Source organism: Lycorma delicatula, chromosome 7 (genome assembly GCF_047948215.1).
Source record: "Lycorma delicatula isolate Av1 chromosome 7, ASM4794821v1, whole genome shotgun sequence".
NCBI lineage: Eukaryota > Metazoa > Arthropoda > Insecta > Hemiptera > Fulgoridae > Lycorma > Lycorma delicatula.
This window is the reverse complement of record NC_134461.1, coordinates 14,217,082-14,238,425: the sequence shown is the minus strand read 5'-3', so window position 1 is coordinate 14,238,425 and position 21,344 is coordinate 14,217,082. Positions and strand designations below refer to the sequence as shown.

At 30.1% G+C, this 21,344-nt stretch overlaps 1 long non-coding RNA gene across 1 annotated transcript in view; it reads left to right on the top strand.

Annotated features, from left to right (window-relative positions):
• Positions 1-21,344, top strand: part of LOC142327788 (uncharacterized) — a 68,099-nt gene that overhangs the window by 24,085 nt on the left and 22,670 nt on the right. Inside the window, exons 3-4 of the long non-coding RNA XR_012757092.1 lie at positions 13,368-13,496; positions 18,074-18,233. This is a non-coding gene — a long non-coding RNA (uncharacterized LOC142327788). The remainder of the gene's footprint in view (positions 1-13,367; positions 13,497-18,073; positions 18,234-21,344) is intronic.

Here is a 21,344-nt window from a genome sequence, read left to right as displayed (position 1 = left end):
ACACCGATGATGACACGTTTATATTTCAGAAGTGTAACTTTTTTTTAGAAATTTGACGATGTATAATTTGTCCCTTTTGCAGCCTCCACCGACATTAGCATCGTCCAAAACTTACACAGTAATTTGTTTTTCGGCAGATCCCGCTTTATCGACTTTAGAAATTCAACGATCGTAGCAGATTAAACCGCGAATGCGGTAGAACTTAGTTCTTAATCGATGATGTCTCAACCGCAAAGCGCGTTCGAATAAGTTTTTATTTATAAAATAAGCCGATAAACACGTCTGTTGTTACCGGGTGTGCAAGTTTCGCTAACCTATTTTTTTACTCGGTTATTAAGTTTAACATCGAATAGATAGTAATTCTGCCGATTAAAAAATAAAATAATATAACAGAAAATTTACTTATTTTGATTTTAACGGCGAATAATAATATGGAGCGTATTAAAAAGAGTCATGCGATTTCAAAAGGTATTAACTTCGCAACGATTTCACTTGATTTCAGTTTCGCTTAATTTCTGACAGGCGCTTCGCTTGTGACACGCTCCTTTCAACGCGCTTCAAGATGGCGAACCCGTAACTGAAAGCGTTCTGCGTACTTCGCATCGTTAACTGTGAGCCTGTGAAAATCGTGCTACTATTCGTAGTATATTTATACTTATAAATACAACAAATATTAAAACTACTTGACAAATTAACTTAATATTATTGCTAGATTAATTAATTAATTAATAACTATTCTTGACAGCTAAAGGAGGATTACCGAACATTTTTTTGAGCGGGTTTTTGGTTTTCAAATTTTTAACAATTTTTTTCCCTCTTTTTTATGAACGACTGAAATACGCTATAATTCTGCGCAATTATACTTAAATTTATCAATTTAATTTAAACGTTCCGATTTTTCCCCGACAGTAGAAATTCAATAAATTTATTTTTTGTCATTTTTTATGACGAATGATGTAGGCCGTAATTAAGTAAATCTTTTATTTTGATCGGTGTTAAATAACGCGTTATATCAGTGACGTCATAAAATGAAAATAGATTCGATTAAAATCCATATTAATTATTTAAGTATATTAATACGTAATAATCCTAATATAAATATATTAAATAAAAAAGCCCTTTCTCGTACGGCGAGATATTGCGTTGAATTTCATTCCGTTGTATATTCTTATTTTTAATTCCTTCATTGTATAAAGTAAAGGAAGTATCGTGATCGCGAAACATTTCAAGATTTCAACGGAAATATCCATTTTACCATCCTTGAATCCATTTTGACTAGTTTCGCCGTGACGTCTGTACGTACGTACGTACGTACGTATGTATGTATGTATGCAAGTATGTATGTATTTACGTATCTCGCACAACTACTACAAAACGATTAGACGTAGTATGTTGAGATGTTGCATTTATTACTGCTGTAACTAGTTGTTTACCTTCCCTTTTGATTGCAATGAATGGTGTCCAAAATGACAATGAATGGTGATTGCACTGAATGAAAAGTGTCCAAAAAAGCCCGAAATTCAAAACAAATTTCATTTTGGACTTTTTCTTAACTGCATTAATAGGCCTTCGTTGAGAGCTTTTCACTGATATATCACAAGTGGTACTTTTTTCCATCGGTTCTAGAGTACCTAAAGGAAAATTTAATTTATGAAATATCTGGATCTATAAGGGAATGGCATATTAGGTTCGAATCAGACATCAACTACTTTTCCAATTTTTAACGTGTTTTTTTTTTTTTTAATTAAATGTATTAATTTATTAATAATTATTAACCCGTGATTGTAAAAAAAAATTACAATAAATAATTATTCAATAAAAAAAAATATGAAAAAAATTCAGAACAGGCATTATTACATATATGTATATGTAACAGAGATTACATTATAATTTAGAATCGTATTATTTTTGGAAAGAAAGATTAACGATTGTAAATGAAAAAGAAACTAACACTAAACTGGTACAAGGGATATATTTAATAAATTTAAATATAGTATAAGGATATGATTAAAAGTTACGGTTATCCTAAATTTATCGATGTAAATTAATTGAGCGTGGAAGAAGTGCAACACTGAATTATCAATAAACCTTACGAAGTTAAAATTAAAAAAAAATAAACTTACACAATTTTTCGATTTTCAGGAAAAATAATACGGTCACAGGTGATATATCGATTTGGGCAATAATATAATATTATATATTAATTGTAATATTATGTTTTTGTATTTTGATATATTTATAGGAAAACACACCTGATTCTGATAATTTGATCTTTAATTTGATAATTAACCGTGAACAGTAAACTACGTTTATCCCTTAAAATGGTTGAAGACCACCAAGCTCGGAAGCTTTTTGAGCAATTCTTGTAAGGTTTTTAAAAAAATGTATAATAAATTTTACTATCTATAAAATATTTATTGTCGATTTAATAAAAGCACAAGTATTGTTTTCAGTTTTTGAAATACATTTCTCGGTCAAGCGACTTTTTTGGGACACTATATTTTCTTATTCAAGGTAAGAAACGGAAATACGTACAGTTAATCTGTTATTTTTAGAAATCATCTCCAGTTATTAGTTAAGAAATGGTTTGCAACCGAAAAAAAAAATATTTTAAAGGAAAAAATACAGAATAGATTAAAGAAATAATAATATTGATTTTTTTAATAATTCAAATGGAAGTGAATATATCTTTAAAGAAATGTTATTCTATTTATTAGAAAGAATATAACTGATTTAAGTAAAAGAAACATTTGAACCAACTGCAGACAAACATTACCGTTAAAAACAAACTGACACGCCAAGAGAACTAAAGACATAAATCATCTCTTATATTAGAGAAAATGATGACAGCTGTCCAGTAAAAAAACAAGCCAAGGGTGATGTTATATCTCATGTACACGTGTTCATACGTTTTAATATATATATATATATATATATATTTGTGTAGAGAGAGAAAGAGAGGGATAATAAGTGAGTAAACAAGCTCTGTTATATAAATGATTTATTATAAATAACAACAAATCTGTTCATCTTTTAACTCACTTTTGGTTTTGTGTATATGCGATCTAAGTGTACGTCAATTATGTTTCAATACACACACACACACACACACACACACACACACGCACGCATATGAAAGCAAATAATGCAGAGTTAAAGTAAAGAATTTACTCGAAATATATAAACATAAACGATTTTTAAAATCATTATATTCATTTTAACTGCTGTGAAATCCATTTGTGACCAAACACCAAACATTTAAAAAATGTTATTGTAATAAAAACTCAGTTGTCGTTTTCCTTTCCTGTTCATATAAATATTTATAAATAAAAAATATTCAAAGTCGATAAATTAAAAACTTTAGTTACACAAATTTAGCAACATAATTCAGATTCTTTTTACTTTATTTTAAATATATAAACTCTGATGTAAACGATTAAACGCTTTTTCAAACAAAAACAAAACTAATATTAATTTAAAATAAATGATTTATCGTTAACGATGCCCAGTTTTTTACATCCTCTCTCTTGCCGCCATGAACAGGGTCATGTACAAGCATTTCTGTTATATAGTTTTTTATATACTTGTCCTTGAATTGGTTACATACAATAGCGTTTGCGTCTTTGTTTTAACTACTGTCAATTTTAACTGAATTTTTTTTTTAGCACAAGCGGCAGTGTAATTATAAAAAGAATTTCAGACTACATATATCTTACAGTTCTATACTTGTTCATCAATAATTTTATGTATATACAAAACTCTTGACCGAACAAATACAAAAAAAATTTCAATAAAAAATCCTTTTTTCACGCTTACTAGGGAATATAGAATGAGAAATTAAATAGTTTCCTGTCTTCACAAAAGACGAATATATATTTTAAATATCGATATACCGATTCAAAATGTTCATTATGATCGCCAAATGGTTGTCTAATTATTAAACATCATTACTTTCATAGAAACTATTACTCTTAATTAGTATTATTAGTGTAGTAGGATATTTTACTTACATCACAGTCTAAAACAATAAATTAATATACGAGTTTTGCGCAAAATCCAACTAAAAGAATGACATTAGAGTATGTCATTCTATCACGTAACGCTACAACAATCCAATGATGAGCCGATTACCTTAAGTTATAAGAAAACTTTTCTCAGGATTACCAGAGGAATTTCCGCTACAAAATACATGAAATTATCATTATACTCATTCAATCTAATGAACAGTACGCCTTGAACATCTATCATTTTTATTTTTTTCCGGGAAACTGGTCAGATTTGACCTCCATCATCAAATTATGTTTTTAATTTAAAAATGATGCGGTATTAAAAGCATTAATATGAAAAAAAAACTATTTGTAATAAAACATTTTGTTGTAGGACTTTCCCGTCACGCAGCCTTTTTCTGATGCACGGCTTACACACACACACGCGCGCGCGCTTACCGTATTTCATTTCATTATTAAATAATTCATTTCATAGATTCTTTAAATTTCGACCTCTTAAGTTGATTTGGCGTAGATTTTTTTTATAGTTTTTTAAGTGTTAATCAATTTTTTAAAAGCTTTATCATTTTTATGTGTAATATGAGCGGTACTTCACATAAAATTATCCGTACAGGCCATTCTCAAGCAATGTTAAAGTGAAGCGAGCGTTCCGTTTAAAATAAAAAGAATATTTCTAAACGTAGTCGATTAACTTCTAGTAAACTGTAAAAAAGATTGTCATAAAATGAGTAAATATTTACTATTACTTTCAAACAATTTTTCTTTTAAATTTCTCCAAAAAAATACTTCTACCAAGGAAAAGTCGAACTGAGAATCTATTATAGGACCACTGGACACATCTTCTCCTGCATCATTAACATATTTAAAGAAATCCTAGTCGCTATAGACTGTAGGTGTTCAGACTCAAACATTGATTCTTCTTCATTATGCTTATAATTAAAAGAATTGCCCTTCTTACTTGTTAAAGTATCAAGTTGTTTCTAATTCAGTCAACAGCTGACATTTTCTTAATATTTATTTTTGTAAATATGTAAACTGCCGTTCTTACTTTTTTGTAAAAGTAAATAAATTTGAATATTCAGCTAGCCTATTTTATCAGCTGATATTTTATTTTAGTAATTCATTATTAATGCACTATTTAGGCTAAATTTAGAGCTCTTACTGTTACTTACATACACACTAGTATGTTTTTCAACAATGTAATGTAAAATTAGTTAAATGATAACATTTTAATTTAACATGAAATTCAATATGGCAAAGAACAGTTAATAATGAAATAAGTTTATAAGGTCAACAATTAAGTATAATCCTAATCTAGTATTCATTTATACACCAGTATGCCAAATAATTTATTAAAAGTTGAATTATTCATTTTATGGGTTACAGAGCAATGACCTAACAACGAATATTCTAATGTATATAAGACTTTGGTACTTACATATTAATTCCACTGCAGCTACAGCTGCTGTTTAGGTTATGTTCATGTACTGACAAATCGTACGTATATCAAAATAACCTAACTAAATATAACCAAATCGTACGTATATCACTATTTTATATATACTACCTTTGTATTTTATCCATTTTGTTGTCACTAAATATGCCAGAACTTGAGGTTATTACTTAAAAGTTTGGTGTTTAACAGTGACATTAGGTTTATTTCTATTCAGAAAAATGAATGTGCTTTTCTGAAGGTCTGTGCGTACTTGATGCTTCTAACCTTATATGAGTCAGCACAAAAGCTTATTTACTTAAAATGTTTATTTTGTTTTTTTTGTAAATTGGTACCATATATTTCTTCAAACATCCTGTCTGATATGTTCATCTTCTGATAAATCATTTTGATATTTAAATCACATACTGTAGAGTCGCCTTGGGTTTGGAAATAACCCTAAATTCAGTAATTCTCCTAGTGTTTAGCATATTCTTTGTTCACTTATTATTCTTTTTTACATTCTTATTCTCCCATTATGCTAGTTTAAATCTACAAGCAGGGAAATGCTGCAAAATATATCATTAAATAAATGTGGCAGATGTCTAAGAGGAATATTGAAAAATTACTCTTTCCATCACAGCAAGTGTCTGTGATCCTCTAGGACTCATTGGCCTTATTATTATAATCATACAAACAGTTTATGTAGTCATTATGACAACTCAAAGTTGACTGGGACAAAATATTACCCAAACCATTAATACAGTGGCTTTCAGTGTATAATCAATTAAATCTAATCAAGTCATTCAATATAAGTAGATCCATTAAGTTTGATAACAGTAAAATTCATTCCATAAAATTACATGGATTTTCTGATGCTTCTATTAATGGATGTGGTTGTTATATTTATATACACTAGTCCAACCATGTAATTACTAATGTACTGTTCTAAATCAAAATTAGCCCCCTTGAAACAAATCATATTACCCAGACTTGAACTCTGTGATTGTTTACTATTTTCACGTTTATTTGTGAAGGTTGTATAACTGTGTTATACACTTTGATGAGATACACTTATACTCTGATTCAATCATAGCACTTTGTTGTATTCATGGACATTTTTCGAATTGGAAAGTATTTATAGGTAATAGTTTCTGACATTCAACGAAACACTTCAATTACCAATTGATATTACATCAAATTCTCTGATAATCCAGCAGACAGACATATTGTCTAGACCTTTTTCACCAAGCAGGTTACTTGATATGTCACTATGGTGGCGTGGTCTTCCTTAGCTATTACAATCTTCTTCTCATTAGCCAATGGATTGTAATATTACATTAAATGATTATAATTTTAATCCTGAGTATTAGAAAGACGTAAAACTATATTAACTTCATGTATATCTAATGTTGTATATGATTGAACACAAAGATTTTCATCTTTACATACAAACAGAAACATTTAGTTTCTGTTTCAGATTCATTCACCATATGAAATCCAAACAGTCTGAATGTAATTTTAGTACTTTTAACTACTAAGGAGTCAGATCATACTCTTTACTTTTTTATGCCAATCACAATCCTTGTATTCGACTGAGATAATCAGATCATCGATAAACAAACTAAGCTTAGTTCACTAGATCCATTTTGATGATTTAGGTCTAATCTGTGTAGGAGGCAGACTTCAACGTTCTCTGCTGCAATCATGTTAAACATCCTATTGTTTTACACCTGAGTGTGAACATTCTGGAATTGTCAACTCTGAACACTTACATTGAACACATCATTTGTTGCGACAGAGATACTGGATAATAATGCAAAAAGAATAATTTTGTCAATCTTTCATGCGTTTAATCTGCTTAAGATGTGATGCAAAACTCAATTCCAACAGCTTTGTCAATTACTGTCTGGTAGTGATTCCCTCCTGAACATTCTCTTGTGCAGTAGATTATAGCGGCCCAATTATAATTCGTCATGGCAGGCAGAGATCTAAAACATTGAGTAAGGCTTGCATAGCACTTTTATGTTTAGGAGCCACTAACGCTATTCATTTAGAGTTAGTTTCTGATTTAACAATCATTTTTTTCCACCTTCAAAAAAATTAATTTCACGTAGAGGTATATCTAATATATTTTCCGATAACTATGCTAACTTTCATTCTGTTAGAAATATTTTGTACAACTTGTATCGACTTTTAAGATCAGACAAATTAAATGTTCACAAGGAATTAAATATTAAATTAAATATTCACAAATACATCACATGAAATTAGTTTGTGAGAAAGTGCTGTCAAGTGTAATAGGAAAAACAATTCTCAACATAAGGGAATTTTATACAGTGTTGTTACAGATTGAGGTTTGTCTTAATTGTTGTCCAATTTTTGCTATTTCCACTGATCATAGAGACACTGGCTCTCTCTGGTGTACAGATATGATTTTGTATCAACTTAGTTATTTTTTTATTAAATATGTGCATTCGGATTAATTTGCTTGCTTAAAATAAATATTTAGCATTTAAGATTATTTTATTTTTGTCATTCTAATTTAACTTTACTGGCATAAAAATTTATCAATATTTAAGCAATTTGGTGTAAGCAACTTTATTTATTATTCTCCTTAGTGAAACAAAATTTTAATTTAGAGGTGAAAAATGAAGTTTCATAAAAAAAATTAGGTTAGTGAAATGGCATTTTGTTTCTTATAACAAGACAGCACGTTACAATTTTTAGCTATTAAATTTTTCGTGAATGAACACAGTTTAAAGCAAGGATTAGGGTATGTGAAACTGAGATATATAATGCTAGTATACAGAAAGAAAAAAAGTGAATTGATTAAACTTTTGATTTTCCAGCCAGAAGTTAAGAATTATTTTTTGAATATAATGAAATTTTCATTAAAGTGACAAATCTGAGATTTGCAGATAATTTAATGAAAAATCCTTTGGGTTTTAAAACATCTCAAGCGTCATGATGTTCTAAGCTTAAATTAAATGTTTCTTAACTATTCAAAATTAAAATAATGATGCAAATTTGAAATTATATTCACGTTTACTTTCTTAACTCTGAAGGTATTTAGTTAACATGTTATACTTAAGTTGAATCAGTAATTTCATTATTAAAGACTAATTGAATAATACTTAAAAATTTATGGTGATTGATATTTTGTAAAAATTATTGATATAATTTCAAAACTATTTTATCCATTTTGTGAAAGATAAATTTTTCATCTTTCCACAAAGTCACTATTTTCCACAAGTATTAATCGATAAGCTTCATTATTTAGCATGTAAATTAATCCAAGCACAGGGAATTTTTTTGTAATTTCTATGTTGTGGGTGTAACACTCATTCTTTAAGTTGTCTGTGTAATGTGAGGTTATCAGATATTCGTTATTTAACAATTTAAAGAAACCGGTTAATTTTCATCTCAAAGGAAAGGAAAATGTGGCTGTGAAAGAAAACCTTCTCCAACACGGGATCAATCATAAGTGAGTAAAAGTAAATTTTTATGACGATTGATAGAAGCCTAATTCTTGCGGCAGGAAAGAAAGCTCATCAGGCTGCTGAAAAGTAGTATTTATCTCCAATAATGTGCAAAAAAACTGCTCTTGTGTGCTAAACAATACTGGAAAATGCAAATTTTCTGGAAGACAAATTTTTATGTTCAGGAGCAGCTTGCAGATTTATTCAATTTTGAATGTAAATTAATGTGTAATAGATAATTTTAAGCATTCGACCGTTAGACAGCAACTAAGTAAACGCAACTATAACCGATTAACAATTTTTCAGAACTAATGTTCTTGACTGGCGACAGGATGAAACATTAGTTATCATTAAAAATTTACAAATTACGAATGAAAATTATACAATTTCACTAGATCTATTAAAATAAGGTGTTTCTCATAATGCAGATTGTATTTTACAACTAAATTCCATTAACTGAGAATCATTGGATAATTTATCCAAGTTTATCTTTCATATTTCAGTGCTCTTGAAGCAATGAATAATCCAATCGATACATATGAATTTATTATTGTTCGGTTAACATCAAAGTTAGTTTGTATTCTAACTTTGATGTTTACAAATGTTTACATTTTTCCTTCCAGATTACGAAGGAGAAATGTTCACCTCAATTTCATAGAATTCGTTGAATTTAGAAGGCAGATGCTTGAAAATATTAATGCAAATAAGTCAAACCAGCAACAAGACATATTTCCAAGGGACAGCGATACAACATTGGAACTAAATCCTGTACTAAACATTTTAATATAAATGCTGATAAGCAATACTAGGAAAATAATTTTATTTATTCAAAATTTAATTATAATCAATGTCTAATTTGTATTTTAATCATTATATGCGTGTAGCGTGTAGCGCATTATATGCGTGTACACCTATAGCGTGTGCTACCGATATAGAAGAAAACGTATTCAAGTTATGCAACAAAACTGCCTTTAAGCTTCTTTTTGATGAGTATAAATAAACGGCGATCGTGAATAAGATATTCAATGTCCAGTTCAGACATTAGCCCCCTAGGGCACACTAGTGACAGGATGAAATTAAACTGTCTCTTCTAAAGTATTTCAGTAAATTTTCATTTCGATTTCTACGTACTGAAATTTTAGTATTCTTGATAAATAAATTCCATTCTTTAAGATGTGAAGCTAGGAGTTCTCCTATTGTTTCAACAAATGCAAATGAATTACGTCGTTCAGTTCGGCTTACGTGATGTGGTGAGGTTTAGAATTTGATTTTTTTGGAATGTAATTAATATCTATTGAAGTTGAGGATTCATTGGTTGCGCCTTCTGAGTGAATCGGAAATTTCTTTCCTAGAGGTTGGAGTGATTGGAATCGGTAAATCAATACCGTTAAGTACCGGTCTCATAGCTGAATGAACATTTGGGTATGCGATACTGCTTTTATTGTTTGAATTGAAACCAGTAACATTTGTTAAGCAAAAGTAGCAGTCATCATAATAGTTAGTTGGCTCTCACCAAATCATAGGTATGCCGAAAGACAAATTGTCTTTTTTTTTCATTTTAACCGCCGGGTTAGTTTAATGTAGCACTTGACGCATGCTGTGTCGAGCCCTGGATTTATCTCAACAGTTTTCAGCAGATTCGATACTGGTTTTCATTGACTTGTCACGGTGAATTCTCTGCAATTGTAACAAAAAATATTTGGACAATTTTTACAAGTTCAATTTTTATTCATTGTAAAATTCAAAATATTTGAATGAATGAAACTAACTGAAATATTACAGAAATACTTATATAAAAGTAATTTAGTTTTAATTTACAAATACTTAATTACTTAAAATACTTTATAAAATTGTTTCACCATGGAGTGCAATAAAACACAGTGCAAAATATACATGCGCGCATGCGCACACACACACACACACACACACACACACACACACACACACACACACACACACACACACACACACACATACACACATACATACATACATACATACATACATACATACATACATACATACATACATACATACATACATACACACACATATACACACACACACACACACACACACACACACACACACACACACACACACAAACTTGAAAAATCTTGATGTTCAATAAAATAATATCAAAAATTGTTTTCTCATAAAAATCTTTCACTAATTTTACGGCATCACTTATGAAATCTTTACAACTAAAGTACACAGCAAGTCATACCAAGAGCTGAACTCATACTGAAGAAAATTTCATCGCATTGAATTACTCATTTCTTGACTCGCTGACATGTCTTATACATGTCTGGTTTGACATGAAATGACATCAATCGACTGTTATGTATCAAATATTTATCTACAGCATGCGTCGCAATATAAATCAGATGTGAATAAATAAACATACAGACATACTATATATTGTGAATGATGGAATAGATAAATTTAAGGGGTTGTAACTTACGAAAGTTACATAATAGGGTTGTTTTGAAATACATATTCAGATTCTGCATATAAAATACTACATAGAACGCTTACTCCCTTTTGAGTTGCAAATTTTATGTTTACCAGTGTAATTATTGATATCCAAATATCACCGTTTTTAAATAATGGCCACCTGTAGAAAATTTTCCAAACACGAGGAAAAACACCAGTATTTAAAGAAAGATAAAGAGCTTGGTTAAAAACTGTACAAAAAAGGTACACCATTTATTCGCTAAAAGAGGATGAATGTTTTCTGGATCTGTTGAAAAATTATCTCTCAGTCGACAAATTGCCTCTTCAACATCATTCCCGGTTAAAATAATATTACTGCAGCGATCATTACAGTTAAAAGTTATTTCAAGTTACGAAAAATCATTGTTAGTATAGACACTCATTGTATATTGTCACACTCATTTTCACAATGCATACGTGATTGATAAGATCAACCGTTGTCAATTTTATTTGCAAATTTAAAAAATCTTTGGAATTATCAGTTAGACTACTCGACTTTAGTATAATTTAATAATAAATCTTTATGACTAAGAGTATTATATACGCTTTGTTTTTAAATAATTCTTAATAAGTAAATTTATATTGTTTTTGTAGCTAATGGAACTTTTTCTTAATAATAATTTTACTAGAGAACCGCTTCGAAAATTAAATATTTTTTATAAGTATTTTTGGTACATGACTGTCAACATATTATTTTAGTGGTCGCCGTAAAAGATGGTGCTTATGTTTAAACTATTGTATCCGTTAAAAAACCGCATAAAAGAAATGAAAGTATTGTCAGAAATTGCAGTTATTTTTGTGCTAACCGGATTCAGACGATTTTAGTTAACCTCATTATTTTGAAAATTAGGGGTGTGAAAAGCAGAAAATCGTGATTTTTTGCATTGTTTTGAGAATGTAAATTTTGAATTACTATAAAATTAAAATCAATTTTCTACTTCAAGAGCTAAATTAAGTGATTGTTTCTCAGTAATTATGAATTAAAATTTAGCTGAAAACTACTATTATTTAAGTGCGCAGAACGGTTTTTACGAGACAGCTTCATCTTTAGTTTCAATCAATATTTTACAGGAAAAAACACATTATTGAGGTGGGAAAGGTATGAAACTATCATTCAAAAAGTACAGTCGCAACCGGTAGTTTAGTGTGCATCCTGTTCATTGCTATATATACCGATGGCATGCGGGCATGGTTTAATATTATCTTTCACATAGTTTTGTCAGATTACTTTATACTTCGTTTATATTATAAATTATATTTTTTTGTAAATAATATTACAAATATAAATACTATTATTATTATTATTATTATTACTACTACTACTATTGTTATCATACATTTTTATTTTTACAACTATTCGCAATATTTCTATCAAAGACTTATCTGTATAAAAAGAATAACAGATTAAAAAAAGGCATTATAATCATTATCGGTAAACATTATACAATTTATTATAAACACTGAAATCTAAAAAATCTGTAAAAGCGTATGAAAGCAACTACTTTTTCTGGAGCCACTGTTAGATTTCAGGTTTTCTCCAGCTGTTTGTGGTAACTTTATTCACAACAACACGATCATTTATTCGCAACAGGGTGATAACTTGCATTATCTATTATTATTAAGCTGCCTTCTTGTAAGCCATTCAAAAAGTCATTTGTAAACCGATTTTTAAAACTGTCGCTATCCATTTCTGAATGATAATCTGAACCGGCTTTTGATTTACTGCAGATAACAGCATTTTTAACATTTAAATTTGGATAACGTGAAACATTTTCAAGGTTTTCCCGTGCAAAACCTGCCAAATTAGTCACTCATAACTTTTTTTGTGGCTGCACTATTAACGCTTGCAGTAAGTGAATTATAGATACAATTTATTTTTATTTCATAAATTATACAAATAATCGTAAACATATTTACTTCGTCGCATTCATTTTTTGTTTTTTATTACAGTAAGGAGATTTAGTACAACCGAAAGAGGTACCGCTTGATATTGATAATAGTAGTATTGAAAAAGATCCTTTAGCAATGGAAGAAACCGACTTAGTTAAATCAGAAAATTTGGAAGTTGAAAATGAAGAGGTAAGGGTGTTGATTTTGTGTATAGGGGACACTAATTATCCAGAAGGACCTTTGCAAGGCCAAGTCAGGATAATTTAAAAGTTTTATCATATATACTGTACATAGCATTCTAATGTTTAAAGATTTAGATACAACGTAAGAAAAAAGAGATCAGTAATATAGTGTAAAAAATACTATGTATAGAAATTTGCGTTTATAACTAGTTTAACAAAGACCTAAATATTTATATACGTATTTTTTTTCTGCTAAATGAATTGCAAAACAGTCAGTTAAAAAACCCAGTAAAATTAAAGATCAATAAAAAAAATTCCTGTTGAAGCATATATTTTGGTGTTTAAATTTTTCAAATATGTATTAGTTTACGTTTTAAATTGCCTAGTCTGGATTTTAACGGTCCAGTTGAACTGGATATCTGGAAAATTGGTGTACCGCTGTATTATATTTTTGTTATTACATAATTTGTAAATTTTAGATTACATACAGTTCATTATATATTTAGCCCACCAGGCTGGTCTACTGGTTAACTTGTCGTAAATCGGTTGTTTAACAACTGATTTTCACAGAAAGGTTCTCAGATTCAAATTCTAGTTATAGTTGATTTTATAAGGATATAAAAACTAAACAGTGGATACTGATGTAATGTAGTAGTCAGGGTTCAATTAACCATATCTCTCAGGAACGGTTGACCTGAGTGTACAAGACTACACGTATTTTACATGTCGTACAAATCTCTCATCTCACTGGGCCATGGAGGAGTAGCTTTATTGTTCACTAGTTGAACAAATTACAACGTACACATTAAGAGAATAATTTATATATATTTTTAATAACCTTTGCAATATTTCATTTATAGTAAATTTATATTAAAAATTAAAACTATTTTCTTTTACTTTGGCATACTTTTATCTTTATTCTTGATTCTGTCATTTTTAACAATTAAGACAGATTTTTAATAGTATCTTTTGTAATAATGTTTTTAACCCCTTAACAGTTATTTTAGCGGTTATTATGAGTGAAAAAAAGGGCATATTTTTTCACTAAACTTTTATCATTTTGCCTTTTTTTTTAGATATTTCTGATCGTACAATGAATATGACAAAAAAACAAATTTAACAACCTATTTAAAAAAACAGAGTGAGCCAAAAGATATGCAACCCTAAATTCAAAAACATACTCCAGAGGGAGATTTAGTTTTTTGCTGGCGGGAAAATGTGTGTGTTGGCAACAGGTATCTTGTGGTAGAAGAGTAGTGCACAATAGCTGAGCAATTTCCCTCCTTTTTAATGACAGTAGTCGGTAAGCTGTGAGCAGATAAACCGTGCATTTCTCTCAGACTATACACTGCATTCATTGTTGAAAGTTATTTTAAATTGCTGTCATTTTTAAAATGTCATAGACTTTAGGGTAGCTTTTCCTGAATCGCAGGTACCTAATAAATCAATGATTTGACACGTAGTTGCTCGTTTTAGAGTAACTGGTAGTGTGTATGAATGGTCCAGCTTACCTATAGTTTAAGTGATCTGTCCTTGGAAAATATGTGCGTATCTTTGTTGCACTCATCAAGAAAAATCGTGTCAATAAACCGAAATGTCTTAAGGGAGTGTTGGCAGAGCCACAAAGAAGCTGAAGCTCTGTCCGTTTTGGATGAGCTTTGAGAACCTCATAGGGGAAAAACTTGCATTACTCTTAATGGTTTTTGTATTTTATTTACGGCAATGTTCAGGTGTTGAGGTGTTGGGCTATGTTTACTACTCTGATGAAGTGCAATTTCACCTAAATGGCTAGTAAACAGCCAGAACGGCATGATACTGGAGTTCAAAAAACCCTCATATTTTCCATGAGACCCCCGTTACATTCACAAAAGGTTGAAGTTTGGTGTGCAATTTTGCAGAAGAGAATTGTAGGACCGGTCCTTTTCACGGAAATGATAACGGTTGAAATTTCAGGATATCATCATACAATTCGTGGTACTATTAAACTGTTGAATGGGACTGCTGGCTGCAGCAAGACAGTGCAACGGCATACACAGCGAATAGTACAATGTTGCTCAGGTTCTTTGGGGAACACATCATTTCATGGACTGTGGCTGTTGAATCGCCGGATTTAACTCCCCCTGACTTTTTTCTTTGGGGGACATCTGAAGGTTAATGTCTGTAAGAACAACCCTCACACAATCTTACGACTCAAGCGCAACATCAAAGACAAAATAAACCGTATAAGTGCAGCGACCGTCTGAAAGATAGCACCTAACATGAATAAATGTGTTGAGGCATCTGTAGCAGCAGATATAGGACATTTCCAGCATCTATTGTGAGAAAAAAAGAGTATATTACGTTAAAGATTTTTTAAGAATATTAATTATCGGGTTATAGATCTTTTGGCTCACTCTGTATATAATGAACTAACTTGACATAATGTCAGAAGGAAGTGAATATACATCTTCTACGCATATTTTTTTCACAATTAAAAAACATACGATATAAATGAACATTTTACCCTAAAAACTAATAACAGACTATTTTTTTTATGAAAATAGTTCATAAATATTATACAGTAACCTTTGTCTAACAGGTACCTAGTTTCTAAAAGAGTTTTGGCTATATTAATGGTGTAGCTATGATTTTGGTGATTTTTACGGTGTAGAAGTGATTTTTATGGGTTAAAATTTTTCCAAATCCAAGAGGTGTAAAAAGGGACTTGTTTGTATAATAACTTTCAGTTTGAGGCTTCCAAATAATTCCTGATAGCATATATACAGATTGAAACAAAAGCCTCTCATCATTATCAGTCGGTTTCCACAGGTGAAACCTCAAAAACTATTAGTATTTTAATTTTTAAGAAATTTTTGGCGTAAAGATTAGTCTGCTTCACTAGAATATCACCTAATTTATCAGTAAAAAATAACCTAAATAAAGAATATTCATTATTAGGGTCACCGATTGGGAATTTTATTCCTGGAGTACAAGTAACTATTTGAGGGTAGTAAAGCTTTGTGATAACAGCTTAAATAAGCCATTCTAAGCCCAATGTTTTGTCATTTTATTAGCGATACTTATTCAAGGTCTTTTACCTATCTGAACATTAGGCTGTATATCCTGTTCCTCATCATATTTGTCATGAGCAATATCCCCAAGATCAGAATCACTATCTGAATCGTTATCGGCTAAATCATAAAAGTTTTATTATATCACTTTCATTTACACATGACTAACAGGCCTTGTTCTAATAAATTTCACTTACAATATCTAATTTTTATATCAGTAATATTGTAAAACACTTAAGTAATTCAAATAATAAGACAAAGATCATTTACTCACTTAAAAAATTACTAAAGGTACGTTGCAAGAATTGCGTTGAAAGAGTTGCAAGGACTCAAGTCAGGTGAATAAAGTGGTTGAGGAATTACAGGAATGTTTTTCTTTGCCAAAAACTCATTAATTGAGAGTGCAGTATGACAATGTGCATTGTCATGTTGCTGCATCCAGTTGTCTTTGATGGCTGGTCTCAGGCAGGCAGGCTTTTTTACAGTATTTCAAGAATTTCTCGGTAAACATATTAATTTACAGCCTGTCCTGAAGACAAAAACTCGTTATGGACAATGCCATTAGTATTGAATAAATAAATTAGCGTGGTTTTGATTTGTTTATTTTTGCTTTTTTGGCACGCGTTGAGTTTGAAGCATCCCCCTCTTTGCTCTGGTGTTTTGTTTATGGGTTGTACTCAAATATCCAAGATTCATCACAAGTAATAACATTTTTTAGAAAGTCAGGATCGATTTCAATTTGCCGTAGAAGATTGCAGCACACTTCTACCCTGTTGTTTTTCTGTTCAACAGTGAGGTTTTTTGGGGTCAATTTTGCACAAACTTTTTTCATGTTTGATTCGGTTGTCAAAATTTGATGGACTGTGTTACAGTTCAAATTTAATTGTTCTGCAATCATCTGACAGTTAATCACTGGTCGTACCTTATCAAGCTCAACATCGCTTTGAATCGCTCAGTATTGTCGTCACTTCTTGATAACAATCTTCCAGAGCAGGAATTGTTCGCAACTGACTCCCGGCCATCTGAAAATGCTTTAAACTGCCTAAAAACGTAGGCTCGTGACAGAGCGTTTAACACAAAACTTGATTGAACAATGTTGCTTATAATTAGTATCACTCATTTTTGTAATGCACAACAAAAACATTTAACGAAAAGTTTGTTTGCATCTCACATGGTGACAATAGACTAAAAATATTAATACCTAATATAAATCAGCTATTCCTATAACCATATGTTTATTAGTAACTTTACAACTAGTCTCATTACTTTATTTACAGACCTCATGTATGGTGGTATTTTAGTTCGGTTGGTTTTTTCTAAAACATGTATGCGATAGTATACATATCAAGTTCTAGCCGATCGCATACTATAAGATAAGTAAATTTCTTTATCATAAAAAGGTTATTATGAATGTATGTATAAAATAGTCAGTTTTTTATACACATTTAGTGGCTTTTTACAAGATATAACAACTTATTGTAATTGAAATAATTTCACATTACCTTTTAATTATCGGTTATTTTTAATTCTGCAGGTTACTGTCAATAAAGGAAACATCGAGGGAAATACCATGAGTTGTATTACTTGTAAGAGATGCATGAATAATTCGGTAAACGATGGAATTATAAACAAAAAATCCAGTGAATGTAAGTGTGTATATGGCGATGTAACTATAAAAAATTTAGTCGACAATTGTAAGTCTTTTAATCAAAGTTCTGCTTTAAAATAACATTTAAATATTCACGCTAAATAGAAAAATTTTATTTGTAACTTTTTGTCAAAAGTTACTTGATTTCAGAAGCGATTTAAAAAAAACATGTTAATAATATTCATACAAAAGAGAAAAATTAATTTGTAACTTCTACTAAAAGGTTTTTAATTATCTTTCCGATTCAACATGTAAATTTATTTACTTCCCAAAGGGAAAAATGATATACATAAATTTTGTCAAAAGTCTTTTTAAAATTGCAGTTGTGATTTAAAAAAAAAAACAAAAAACCAATTAATTTCCATGCTAAAGAAAAGAATTAATGTTTGTAACTTTTTATCAAAAATCTTTTAATCGGTTAACGTTTTAAAAAGACATCATAATAATATCCTTATTAGAGAATCATTCTGACCTTTAAAAATCTTATATTAAGAAAATTGATTAAGGGAAAAATTCGATAGCATTCTTTCAAGTGTTCATAATCTAAAAAAAGTATAACAAAATTTATCTAAGGTTTATAATTTAACATTACATTTTTCTCATTTTTGTTTGTTACAACCAGGCAGGGAGGTTTCTACCTTGTAGACTAAACGAAATTAAAAAAATCACTTTTGGCTTCAAAGTAGTACTACGATTACTGTTAGGTATTGTATCAGAGAATGAGATAAAGTAACAATTTTGTAGCGCGTGAAAAATACCATGCCTGACCAGGATTTGAACGCAGGACGACCAGATGAAAGGCCGAGATACTATCACTCGCCACAGAGACCAGCAAGGCTACAAACTAATTTAAAAAAAATTAGATTTATATATTATTCTAGTTTATAATAAGCGGGTGACGTTTATGAACATTTCAGGCCCAGAACCGATGTCAGTTTGGATGATTTGGTTGGTTCTAAGGAATTCCATCGGTTCAGAAAAACCGGTGTAGAGAAACGCGTGCAAAGTTCACAAGCGAGACTTGTTATAAAAATCACATGTTACATGTGTTTTTCACAAATAACACCGGTCCTGAATGAATCCAAACAAGAAGTGTAATCTGATATCTGTGCCTGTGATCAATATCGACCTCAAACTCTTTATTGGTGCGATTTCTTTAACCTTTTCCCATCACAATGATCCGCGGTTAATTAGCGCTCCGCGAAAATATGTTGGTATCTGATTGCCTCCCTTCATAGTCTTATGCTACCCTCTTGTGAAAAAAATGTCAAAAAATTACAGTATATTAAAGAGATTTAACAGCTTTTGACAAAAAAAATCCGTTATGATTGGATGTTTTTTATGCCTGTAACAACAAAAAAATTGAAACAGTACAAAAATTACGATAATTTAATTGCAGAATTTTTTTGCGCATTTCTACCGTGTTTTTTTATTAGCGAATTTTTTTTTTTGCTTTGTGTTTATGAAACATAGTTTGCTGATTTTAAAAATAATACTTTCAAGCAAATCGGTTGAAAATTGGGCAAAATATGATGAAACACCCGTGTCATAAATCACAGATTAGTAACATATGTTAGTATAATGAAAGAGATTCAGAAAACTACGTTTTATAAAAATTCCCACCACTCAAAAGGCTATTTAGATCGACATAAAACAATTTTTACTGTATAGTGTTATTCCTTACAAATCGTTATGTGTTACATGTTTACCGATATCATTTGTTTGAAAAGATATTTATAGACCTCAAGTAAAAAGTGACGTATTTATGACCACAAGTACCTTTTTTTTATGCCGTATATTATAATTTATTATGTCTTTCTATACATCGATATGTTGCTAGTAAGATAAGCTATTTTTGTAAATAATAAATAAATTCGTAACCCTCATAGCAATTATAATACACAAGTATTATAAAACTGACGCCGTACATAGCCAGTTTAGTGGCTACATGATCTGAAAAGGTTAAAAATGTTTTCTTTTATTGTTATTTCTGGTCGTGAATTATTTTCCTCTTTTTTTACATCGGCAAGCACGATTAAAAATGCTCCAACCCCTTGAAAATAAACAAAAACTAACATTTTTAAATGTACGACAGATCATTGTAATAGTCCTATTAAATTGCCAAATATATTCTGTTCCCTATAGAAAAAGTTTTTGGAAGGATAGAAGTCAAAAGAGGACAAAAACTTTAGACTTTCACCGTGCTCTGAAATTCTCTCTGCATCTCTGTTAGTTTAAGTTATAACTTATCAAATATTATGAATTTATACGTGAATATTTATAGTCATATTTTTGAAAGTATACGCTGTTAGAAAATATAAAAAATGTTTCTCGTTTACCTAACGATGTAAAAAACCCTTCCTAAAAAATTAAGAATCTGTTAAAAAAAAAAAAAAAATACTCTGTTGCCACCGGTTTGTTCAGTTAAAAAAAGTTTATCGTTTATGTCCATTTCTACCGGCAAAATCGCATACCTTTTAAAATGTAATTACATAATTCTTCTATTTCACAATTATATCTCGGATTATTAATTTTACACAGACTACTTGTTCCACCCAAAATCTTCCCTTTCTAACCACCCTGATGTATTCTCCAAATATTTCATCGATGTGCCCTTGTATTCTCTACAACTTTTGCAAGATTTTATAGATTACTGAAAGAAGAGAAATTCCTCTGAAACTATTAACTTCCATTTTGTCTCCTCTTTTGTGTAGAGGTGAATTAAGGCAGACTGCCCGTTCTTGTGAGATTTTTTCTGTCCCAAATGTTTTCAGATGATTTCTGTAATAGATCATATATTAATTATGTAATCATCATAATTTAAAAAATCGCATTGTTATTCTCACCAAGTGCCGTATTAATTTTTTAGAAATACGATTATATATTCTTTATTTGGGGGATTTGAGTTTTTTAGTCGAGTTACTGGTTTCAAAAAGTTGAACTTTTCTTCGGGGTTTTTCAATAGTTTTTCATAATAATTATATATTATATATTATATTATATTATATAATTATATATTATAATAATAACCCCTCAAAAAATGATTTTTTATTTACACCCATAAATATCATCCTCATTTATCTTCTGAAGTAATACCTTACGGCGGTTCCAGAGGCTAAACAGAAAAGAAGATAATAACCGTGAAGTAAAAGGTACA